Raw genomic sequence first — 12,226 nt, 5'->3', positions numbered from 1 at the left:
TTTCAAACCCTATTAGACAATTACTTGATGATGGGAAATCTTCTTTTGTTTGTTTCACAATTACCCTTCAGCCTTTCTTGGAGTAGAAACTCAGCAAATTTTTGTTCAAATGCATTAAAATAAATTGACCCCCAGTGATGGTAAATGGCTCACAAATACTATCATACATTCTTTAAAGTGTACTTAAGTCTACAGGTTTGAGGATCTAGGCAGATGAGAAATTTTGTTCTATATATATTTATTCAAAGTTCTTACCATGTCTTTCTTTTTCTCTTATATGTACTCCCAATACATTTTGTTGAATTTACATATAATGAAATGTGTGTATTACAAGTGCAGAGTTCACTAAGCTCATTCAAAACTAACAAATACAAATAAAATATGATAGTATTTCATCAGTGCACAGGAGGCATCTTAACAGATGTCATGAAGAAAATTATTTTAACTCATACACTGCTGCTATGGGTTGAATTGTGCCCCCTAAAATTTATGTGTTGAAGTTCTTACTCCCAGTACCTCAGAATGTGAACATACTTGGAAATAGGGTCATTGTAGAAATAATTAGTTAAGAATACAGAAAGAAAACCATGTTAAGATTGGAGTTATACTGTCACAGCCAAGGAGAGAAACTTGAACACATACTTTTCTAGCACCCTCAGGTAGAAAATGGCCCTGCTGACACCTTGATCTCAGTAGTTTAGACTCCAGGACTGAGACAAGGGGATAGAAATTGTTTCAATCATCTTTTCTGACCATAATGCCATGAAACTAGAAATCAGCCACAGAAAAGCAAAGGAGGACTAAAACAACATTATGGAGATGAAACAACATGCTACTAAAAATGGGTCAATGATGAAATCAAAGAAGAAATCAAAAAATACTTTGAAACAAACAATAATAAAAACACAACCACACAAAAGCTATGGGATGCAGCAAAAGCAGTCCTAGGAGGGAAGTGCACAGTGACACAGGCCTTCCTCAAAAAACAAGAATAATCTCAAGTAAACAGCCTAACCTGCTACCTAAAAGGAACAGAAAAAGAAAAGCAAACAAAGCCTAAATTCATCAAAAGGAAGGAAATAATAAAGATCAAGGAGGAACTAAAATAGAGATTAAAAAATAGAAAAAAATCAATTAAACCAAGAGCTTTTTTTTGAAACAGTTAAAAAAAACAAAAGTACACACCTCTGGCCAGGCTCACCAAGAAAAAAGGGGAAGAACACAAATAAAGTAAGAAAGGAAAATGGAGAAATTACAACCAATACCACAGAAATACAAAAAAAAGTAAGAGAATGGACAATCATATGGAAACAAATTGGACAACCTAGAAGAAATGGACAAGTTTCTGGAAACATGCAGTCTATGAAGACTAAATTAAGAAGAAATTGGCCACTTGAACAGACCAATCATTACAAATGAAGTAGAATCAGCAATTAAAAAAAGCCTCTCTACAAACAAAAGCCCAAGTCCAAATGGCTTCACCAGGGAATTATACAAAACATACAAAGAAGAGCTCATATCAGTCCTTCTCAAACTCTTCCAAATGATTGAAAAGGAGGGAGTATTCTCAAACTCATTCTTTAAAGCCACCATCACCCTGATATCAAAACAAGACAAAGACATAACCAAGATAGAAAATTATAGGACAATATCATTGATGAATATAGATGTAAAAGTCCTCAACAAAACATTAGCAAACAGAATCCAACAGTACATTATACAGATCATACACCACGATCAAGTTGATTCATCTCAGGGATACAAGGGTGGTTCATCATAAGAAAATCAATCAATATGATACATCACATCAACAAAAGAAAGGACAAAAATCACATGATCATCTCTAGATGCAGAAAAATCATTTGATAAAATTCAATACCCATTATTAAAACTTTTCACAAGGTGGGTATAGAGGGAACATACTTCAACATAATAAAAGTTATTGATGAAAAACCCACAGCCAGCATAGTACTCAATGGTGAAAAACTGAAAGCCTTCCCACTAAAACCTGGAACAAGACAAGGATGCTCACTCTCACCACTTTTATTCAGAACAGTCTTCGTAGTCCTAGCCACAGCAATCAGGCAAGAAAAAGACATGGGAAGGAATCAAAATTGGAGAGAAGATGAAAATTGTCACTTTATGCAGATGACATGATACTATATATACAAAATCCTAAAAGCTCTACACAAAAACTACTAGAGATGGTAAAAGTATGGCAAGATAGCAGGACACAAGATTAGATTAACATACAGAAGTCAGTGCATTTCTTTACACTACTGATGAATTAGCAGGAAAAGAAAGTACAGAAGCAATCTGTGTCAAAATTGAATCCAAAACAATAATATACTTGGGAATAAATCTGAACAAGGAGGTGAAAGACATACATGGAGACTTATACAAAATATTAAGGGAATTAAAGATGACTTAACTAAAATGGAAGACATCCCATGCTCTTGGATTGGAAGAATCAATATTGTTAAAATGGCCACACTGCCCAAGGCAATCTACCAATTTAATATGATCCATATCAAATTACCCAGGACATTTTTCACAGAACTACAACAAATAATACTAAAATTTACGTGGAATCACAAAAGATCTAGACCTGCCAAAGCAATACTGAAGAAAAAGAATGAAGCTGGAGGAATAACTGTCCCAAACTTCAGGCAATACTACAGAGCTACAGTAGTCAAAACAGTGTGGTATGGGCATAAAGACAAACATATGGATCAATGGAACAGAATAGAGAACCCAGAAATAAACCCACAGACCTACAGTCTTTGATAAAGGAGGCAAGAACATACAAAGGAGAAAAGACTGTCTAGTCTTTTCAGCAAGTGATGTTGGGAAAACTGGACAGCAGCATGTAAATCAGTGAAGTTAGAGCACTCCCTCACCCCATACACAAAAATAAGGTCACATTGGCTTTAAAGACTTAAATATAAGACAAGACATGATAAACCTCCTAGAAGAATATGTAGGCAAAACATTCTCTGACATAAATCTTAGCAATGTTTTTCCTATGGCAGTCTACCCAGGCAATAGAAATAAAATAAAAAATTACCAAATGGGACCTAATTAAACTTATAAGCTTTTTCACAGCAAAGGAAACAAAAATCAAAACCAAAATGACAACATATAGAATGGGACGAAATATTTGTAAAATATTTTGTAAAAAATTTGTAAAGGATGACAAGGGCTTAATTTCCAGAATATACAAGAGGCCCATACAACTTAATAACAAAAAAATAAACAACCCAATACAAAAATGGGCAGAAGACCTAAACAAGAAATTCTCCAATGAAGACATACAAATGGCCAATAGGCAAATGAAAAAATGCTCAATATCACTAATTATCAGAGAAATGCAAATCAAAACTACAATGATACATGACCTCACACTAGTCAAAATGGCCATGATTCAAAAGTTAATAACAGATAAATGCTGGAGAGGGTGTGGAGAAAAAAAAAACCCTTCTACATTGATGGTAGGAATGTAGTTTGGTGCAGCCATTATGGAAAACACTATGGAGATTCCTCAGAAAACTAAAAATAGAATTATCATAACACCAAGCAATCCCAGTGTTGGGCATATGTCTAGAGGGAACTTTAATTTGATTTAATTACATACACCCCAGTGTTCACAGCAGCACTATATACAATAGCCAAGACATGGCAGCAACCAAAATGACCATTGAAAGATTATTGGATAAAGAAGTTGTGGTAGAGATGGAGAAGATGGCGGAGTAGAAGGACGCTCGCAGGTCACCCTCTCCCACAAATACACCAAGACCCACATCTACAGACCCACTCAGCCAACCAGAGCACCTGCGGAACTCTGAGAGAACATCGCCCTCTTCAAAAGATAAAGACACCAAAAATCTGGTAGGAGAAAAGGAAAAAAGAAAGAACAAAAGGCAAAGCAGCACGGGACAGGTCCCGCGGGGAGGGAGCGGCAAAGGAGGACTGGCACTCGCTTGCTGGGTCTCCCCTCTCCAACTGAGAGGCCAGCGGGACGGAGGGGGAACCTCCGAGGCTCGGATCTGTACAGAGCAGCCCTTGACTAACAGAACTAAGTTAAACGGGCACAGAGCATCCCCACGACACCCAGCCTGAGACGCGGCCGGCAGCCGCGAACAGGGCCAGGCTACACAAGCCGGGTGCAGAGGACGGGGGTGCTGCACGGAGGCAGACCCGGGGGAACGCAAGGGGCTGTGCGCCTTGGCTGTGGGTGCACAGGTCAAAACAACCTGGGCCCTCCATAAAACAGCAAGGTTGATGTGCTCTCGGGGGAAGGGTGCACACCCCCATCTCAGAAAACCCGCGGAAAGTTTTCGGGGGAAGAGAGGCGGGGCTCAGGCACAGCTGTCATATCCCCCGGCGATGAGCACCTAGGTGGGAGCGGGGGCGAAACCTGCATCCACACCGAAGGGCTTAGCAGCCTCAAAGGCCAGACTAAGACTGGCCTGCAGCCCGGGTCAGATAGGATCCTTCCATCCTGGTCCCTCAGAGAACTTGCTCCACAAAGACAAACAAGGAGCTGGGTTTTGGCTCGGAGCAGGGACAAGGCTGTCACTCGGTCTTCCCCGAGCCCACCCTCAGAGCGCCGACCAGGCCGGAATGCCGACCAGGGCGGAGCGCGCAGCCGCACAGAGCAGCGAAGCTATCGGCGAAGCATATAGAGGGAGAGCGGACCCCCCGCCTTTCGGGCAGGAACACAGCCCCTGACCGAGGTGCTGGGATGGGGCACGACCCGCCCTCCTACCCGGCCAGTCTGCAACATCTGACTGCCGCATCCGGAGGGGCAGCGACCCGCCCGCCCACAGCAGAGAGCTGCACCTGACACAGTGTTAGGAGGAGGCGCGATATGCTTGCCTACAGGTGCTGGGAGCAGCGCAGAAGAGGGCGCCAAAGGAGGGCCTCTGAAAACAGCAAGCTGAGCTTCCAAAACAGGACGAAGACAGAAAGACTTCATATTAAAAACACACAGACTCCAGCAGAACACTGACAAACCCCCCCGTTTTTTTTTTTAAATCTGTATTTACCTGTTCTATTTTCTGTTACTCTCTTAATTTTTACTTCTTAATTCATTTCCATTTCTCTTGGGTTTTGATGTCCTGCTATTGATTAGACACAGGTTTCAAATACATCTATTCATCTCCCCCCTCACTTTTTTTGTAAAGGTTTTAAAACGACATCTCAACCCGATTAATACTCTGCTTCAACTCACTCTTCTATTATTCATTATACACTGTTTTCAAACCCTCTTTCTCCCTTCTTTTAAAATTCTTTCTCTCTCTCATTTTTTTTCTTTCTTTCCTAAGTTCTATTCCTAAATAGGCATCAGATAGATAAAATCCTTAAAGACCAAAATAAACAACTGATACTCCATAAACCACAGTGCCAAAGTGGTATGAGCAAGATGAAGAAGCAGAAAATCTTTTCCCAATTAAAAGAACAAGAGAAATCCCCTGAAAGAAAGATCAATGAAATAGACATCGATAGCCTACTAGATCAAGATTTCAAAAAAGGAGTGATCGAATTGCTGAAGGAATTAAAAGAGATAGTGTTTAGAGATATAAAATATGTCAAAAATGAAATTGAAGCTATAAAGAAGAGCCAAGTAGAATGGGTAAACTCATTGACAGAGATGAGGAATGATCTAATAGCTGTGCAAAGCTGACTAGATAATGCAGAGGAACGAATTAGTGATCTAGAAGACTGGGCAATAGAAAGCACCCATTCAGAAGAACTACAAGAGAAGCAAATAAAAAATAATGAAAATAGCATAAGGGACCTATGGGATAATATAAAGCATCCCAATCTTCGCATAATAGGGGTCCCAGAAGGAGAAGAAAGATCAAAGGGGATTGAAAAGGTTTTTGAAGAAATCATGACTGAAAACTTCCCAAACTTAAAGAAGGAATCAGATATCCAAGTACAGGAAGCTCAGAGGGTCCCAAACAGGAAGAACCCAAATAGATCCACACCAAGACATATGATAATCAAGATTGCCAGAGTCAAGGATAAAGAAATGATTCTAAAGGCAGCAAGAGAAAAGCAAAGAGTAAGTTACAAGGGAACCCCCATAAGGCTCTCAGCTGATTTCTCTACACAAACACTACAGGCCAGAATGGAGTGACATGATATTTTCAAAGCCCTGAATAAAAAAAAAGATGCAGCCTAGGATCCTTTATCCAGCAAGGCTATCCTTGAGGATAGAAGGAGAAATAAAGAGTTTCACAGACAAAAAAAAAAAAAAAGCTGCAGGAGTTTAGCAACACTAAACCCATGCTAAAAGCAATATTGAAAGGGCTATTCTAAATAGAAAAGCAGTAGGATGCTACAGAAATGAGAAACACACAACTGGAAAGGTGATAACTCATGAATTACAAATAAAGTAAACATGAAATTATAAAAGAAGACATATAAATCACTGAGAGTGGGAGAGGGAGGCAGGGAAATATAGAATATTTTTTTCTTTCTTTTTTAATTTTTTTTAACAATAGGATGGGTTTGAGAGTATGTTACTATCAGTTTAATAAAAACAGTTATAGTAATGGGTTGACAGATTTACAAAAAAGGATAACCACAAGCCAAAAATTTACAAAGGAGTCACAAAAATTAAATAAATTCCATGATAATACAAAGGAAAATTACCAAACCACAAAAGGAAGAAGAAAGGAACAAAGAGGATATACCAATTCAGCCACAAAGATAAGTTCAAAATGGCAATAAACACACATCTATCATTAATTACTGTAAATGTTAATGGACTAAAAGCTCCAGTCAAAAGACACAGAGTGACAGACTGGATAATAAAGCAAGAACCTTCAATATGCTGCATACAAGAGACCCACTTTAGGGAGAAGGACACATATAGATTGAGAGTGAAAGGATGGAAATGGATATTCCATGCAAATGGAAAAGCCAAAAAGCAGGTGTTGCAGTACTGACATCAGACAAAATAGACTTAAAAACAAAGGCCATAAATAAAGATAAAGAAGGACATTTTATAATGATTAAAGGAGTGATACAAGATGAGGATATTACACTCATTAATATATACTGCACCCAATATAGGAGCACCTAAGTACATACAAGAATTACTAACAGAGATAAAGGGGGATATTGATGGGAATACAATCATAGTTGGAGATTTTAACACTGCATTAACATCACTAGACAGATCTTCCAGACAGAAAATAAACAAGACAACAGAGAAATTAAATACTACAATAGAAAAACTAGTTTTGGTGGATATTTTCAGACCATTACACCCCCAAAAAATACGATATACATTCTTTTCAAGTGCACATGGAACATTTTCCAGGATCGATCATGTACTTGGGCACAAAACAAACCTCAACAATTTTAAGAAGATAGAAATTATCTGCAAGCATCTTTACTGACCACAATGCCATGAAACTGGAAATCAACAACAGAGAAACAAAGGAGAAAAAAAAGGAAAGCATGGAGATTAAACAATATGTTATTGAAAAAACAATGGGTCAATGAGGAAATCAAAGCTGAAATTAAAAAATACTTTGAGAAAAATGATAATGAAAGCACAACCAATCAAAACCTATTGGACACAGCAAAGGCAGGGGTAAAAGGGAAGTTTATAGCGATACAGGCCTTCCTCAAAAAAGAAGAACAATCTCAAATAAACAATTTAACCCACCACCTGAATGAATTAGAAAAAGAAGAACAAAAAGCCCCAAAAAGCAGCAGAAGGAAGGAAATACTAAAGATCAGAGAGGAATTAAATACAATAGAGAATAACAAGACCATAGAAAAAATCAACCAAACCAAAAGCTGGTTTTTTGAAAAAGTAAATAAAATCGACAAACCTCTGGCCAAACTCACAAAGAAGAAAAAAGAGAGAGCACAAATTACCAAAATAAGAAAGGAAAATGGAGAAATTACAGCAAACAAAAAAGAAATACAGAATATCATACGAGAATATTATGAAAAACTATATGGAACCAAACTGGATAACCTAGAAGAGATGGACAAGTTTCTGGAAACATACTGTCCACCAAAACTGAATCAAGAAGAATCTGAACACTTGAAAAATCTGAACACTAGAAAGGAAATAGAAATAGCAATTAAAAACTTCCCTACAAATAAAAGTCCAGGACCGGACGGCTTCACCGTGGAATTCTACCAAACATACAAAGAAGAACTCATACAAGTACTTCTCAAACTCTTCCAGACAATTGAAAAGGAGGGAATACTCCCAAACACATTCTATGAAGCCACCATCACCCTGATACCAAAACCAGGCAAAGACACTACAAAAAAAAGAGAATTATAGGCCAATATCACTGATGAACATAGACGCCAAAATCCTCACCAAAATTTTAGCAAATAGAAGCCAACAACACATAAAAAAGATTATACATCATGACCAAGTGGGGTTCATCCCAGGGACACAAGGCTGGTTCAACATACGCAAATCAATGAGTGTAATACATCACATCAACAAGAGAAAGGACAAAAACCACATGATAATCTCAATCGATGCAGAAAAAGCATTTGATAAAATTCAACACCCATTTATGATTAAAAACTCTCGCCAAAGTGGGTATAGAGGGAAGATATCTTAACATAATAAAATCTATATATGACAAACCTACAGCCAGCATAGTACTCAATGGTGAAAAACTCAAAAGCTTCCCAGTAAAATCTGGGACAAGACAAGGATGCCCACTATCACCACTCCTATTCAACATAGTCCTGGAAGTCCTAGCCACAGCAGTCAGGCAAGAGAAAGAAATAAAACGGATCCAAATTGGAAAAGAAGAGGTAAAAGTGTCATTATATGCTGATGACATGTTACTATATATAGAAAGCCCTAAAAGGTCCATACAAAAACTACTAGAGCTGATTGAAGAATTCAGCAAGGTAGCAGGTTACAAAATTAACGTCCAAAAATCAGCTGTATTTCTTTACACTAACGATAAATCAACAGAAGAAGAAAGTAAAGAAACAATCCCCTTTAAAATAGCACCCAAATTAATAAAATATCTGGGAATAAATCTAACCAAGGAGGTGAAAGAAATATACACAGAAAACTATAAACCACTGATGAAGGAAATTAAAGAAGACTTTAAAAAATGGAAAGATATTCCATGCTCTTGGATTGGAAGAATCAATATTGTTAAAATGGTCACACTGCCCAAGGCAATCTACAGATTTAATGCAATCCCTATCCAATTACCCAGGACATATTTCACAGAACTAGAAAAAATCATAATAAAATTCATATGGAACCATCAAAGACCTAGAATTTCCAGGGCATTACTGAAGAGAAAGAAAGAGGCTGGAGGAATAACTCTCCCAGACTTCAGACAATACTATAGAGCTACAGTCATCAAGACAGCATGGTATTGGTACCAAAACAGACATATAGACCAATGGAACAGAAAAGAGAACCCAGAAATGAACCCACAAACTTTTGGTCAACTCATCTTCGACAAAGGAGGCAAGAATATACAATGGAATAAAGACAGTCTCTTCAGAAAATGGTGTTGGGAAAACTGGACAGCAGCATGTAAAACAATGAAGCTAGAACACTCCCTTACACCATATACAAAAATCAAGTCAAAATGGATTAAAGACTTAAACATAAGACAAGATACAATAAACCTCCTAGAGGAAAACATAGGCAAAACATTATCTGACATACGTCTCAAAAATTTTCTCCTAGAAAAAATAAAAGCAAGAATAAACAAATGGGACCTAATGAAACTTACAAGCTTCTGCACAGCAAAGGAAACCAGAAGTAAAACAAGAAGAAAACCTACGGAATGGGAGAAAATTTTTGCAAGTGAAACCGACAAAGGCTTGATCTCCAGAATATATAAGCAGCTCATACGCCTCAATAAGAAAAAAATAAACAACCCAATCCAAAAATGGGCAGAAGACCTAAACAAGCAATTCTCCAAGGAAGACATACAAATGATCAAAAAACACATAAAAAATGCTCAATATCACTAATTATCAGAGAAATGCAAATCAAAACTACAATGAGGTATCACCTCACACCAGTCAGAATGGCCGTCATTTAAAAATCCACAAATGACAAAGTCTGGAGCGGCTGTGGAGTAAGGGGAACCCTCCTACACTGCTGGTGGGAATGCAGTTTGGTGCAGCCACTATGGAAAACAGTGTGGAGGTTCCTCAAAAGAGTAGGAATAGACTTACCATATGACCCAGGAATCCTGCTCCTGGGCTTGTATCCAGAAGGAAATCTACTTCAGGATGACACCTGCACCCCAATGTTCATATCAGCACTATTTACAATAGCCAAAACATGGAAACAGCCTAAATGTCCATCAACAGGTGACTGGATAAAGAAGAGGTGGTATATTTATACAATGGAATACTACTCAGCCATAAAATCCGACAACATAATGCCATTTGTGGCAACATGGATGCTCCTGGAGAATGTCATTCTAAGTGAAGTAAGCCAGAAAGAGAAAGAAAAATACCATATGAGATCGCTCATATGTGGAATCTAAAAAACAAAAACAAAAACAAACAAACAAAAATAAAGCAGAAATACAGGACAGAAATACTCACAGACAGAGAATACAGACTTGTGGTTACCGGGTTGTGGAGGGTGGGAAGGGATAGCCTGGGATTTCAAAATTGTAGAATAGATAAACAAGATTACACTGTATAGCACAGGGAAATATACACAAAATTTTATGATAACTCACAGAGAAAAAAATGTGACAATGAGTGTGTATATGTCGATGAATGACTGAAAAATTGTGCTGAACACTGGATTTTGACACATTGTAAAGTGATTATAAATCAATAAAAAATGTTAAAAAAAGAATATGAAAACGAAAAAGAAAAAAATAAGTTTTGATATATTTATACAATGGAATACTACTCAATGATAAAACAGAATAAAATAATGCCATTCGCAGCAACATGGATGAACCTAGAGATCATCATTCTAAGTAAGAAAGAAAAAGAAAGAAAACATCATATGATATCACTCATATGTGGAATCTTAAAAAAAAAAAAAAGGACACTGGTGTACTCATCTACAAAACAGAAACAGACTCACAGACACAGTAAACAATCTTATGGTTACCAGGGCAAGAGTGTAGGAAGGGAACAATTTGAGAGTTTGAGATTTACAAATATTAGCCACTAAATATAAAAATAGATTAACAAAAAAGTTTTTTCTATATAACACAGGGAACTATATTCAATATCTTATGATAACATTTAATGAAAATGAATATATGTATGTATATGCATGGCTGGGACATTACAGTGTACACAAGAAATTGACCCACTCATTGTAACTGACTGTAATTTTTTTTTTTTAATTTAAGAAATATGATAAGAAATCAGTGAGCTAGAAGAAAAGGTGAGACACCTCTGGGACAATATAAAGCACACAACATTCACATTATATGGGTCCCAGAAGGGGAAGAGAGAGAAAAGGCCCAAGAAAATATCTGAAGAGATAATAGCTGAAAACTCCCCTAATGTGGGGAAGGAAACAGTCACCCATCCCGGAAGTGCAGAGAGTCCCACACAGGATTACCCCACAGAGGAGCCCACCAAGACATATTATCCTTAAAATTTCAAAAATTAAAGATAAAGAGAGAATATTAAAAGCGTCAAGGGAAAAACAACAAATAGCATACAAGGGAACTCCATAGGTTATCAGCTGCTTTTTCAGCAGAAACCCTGCAGGCCAGAAGGGAGTGGCATGATATATTTAAAGTGATGAAAGAAAAACCTACAACTAAGAATATTATATCCAACAAGGCTCTTGTTCAGATTTGTTGGAGAAATCAAAATCTTTGCAGACAAGCAAAATATAAAAGAATCGAGCACCACCAAACCAACTTTACAACAAATGCTAAAGGAACTTCTCTAAGCCAAGAAGGAAAGACCACAACTAAAAACAAGCAAACAAACAAAAGCTTATTGGTAAAGACAAATTTCAAATACATTCTCAAACATGTCACATATTGCCTCCCAAAGGTATTCACTCAGCAATACTGGCATGTCTTCTTGGCCAAGTGCTGGGCTGGAGACCTGTAATACACTGGAAACCAAAGCATAGGCTCTGTTCCCAGGTGGCTGAGACTCAGTTATAATAAAATACAGAGAAGGCTGTTGTAGACAGAGTACCAGATAATTAAAATCATGACCTAACCCCTTCTCACAATTCTTAAAATCA

At 37.5% G+C, this 12,226-nt stretch overlaps 1 long non-coding RNA gene across 1 annotated transcript; it reads right to left on the bottom strand.

Annotated features, from left to right (window-relative positions):
- Positions 1 to 1,432: 1,432 nt before the first annotated feature.
- LOC116657937 lies at positions 1,433 to 11,959 on the bottom strand. Its single transcript, XR_004313116.1, has 3 exons — positions 11,671 to 11,959; positions 9,801 to 9,811; positions 1,433 to 1,444 (listed from the first exon to the last, which is right to left on the bottom strand). It is a non-coding gene; the product is annotated as an uncharacterized LOC116657937 (long non-coding RNA).
- Between the last annotated feature and the right edge of the window lie 267 nt (positions 11,960 to 12,226).

Source organism: Camelus ferus, chromosome 19 (assembly GCF_009834535.1).
Source record: "Camelus ferus isolate YT-003-E chromosome 19, BCGSAC_Cfer_1.0, whole genome shotgun sequence".
Taxonomy (NCBI): Eukaryota; Metazoa; Chordata; class Mammalia; order Artiodactyla; family Camelidae; genus Camelus; species Camelus ferus.
The sequence above is the reverse complement of the archived record's forward strand: the minus strand, read 5'-3'. Positions and strand labels throughout refer to the sequence as shown.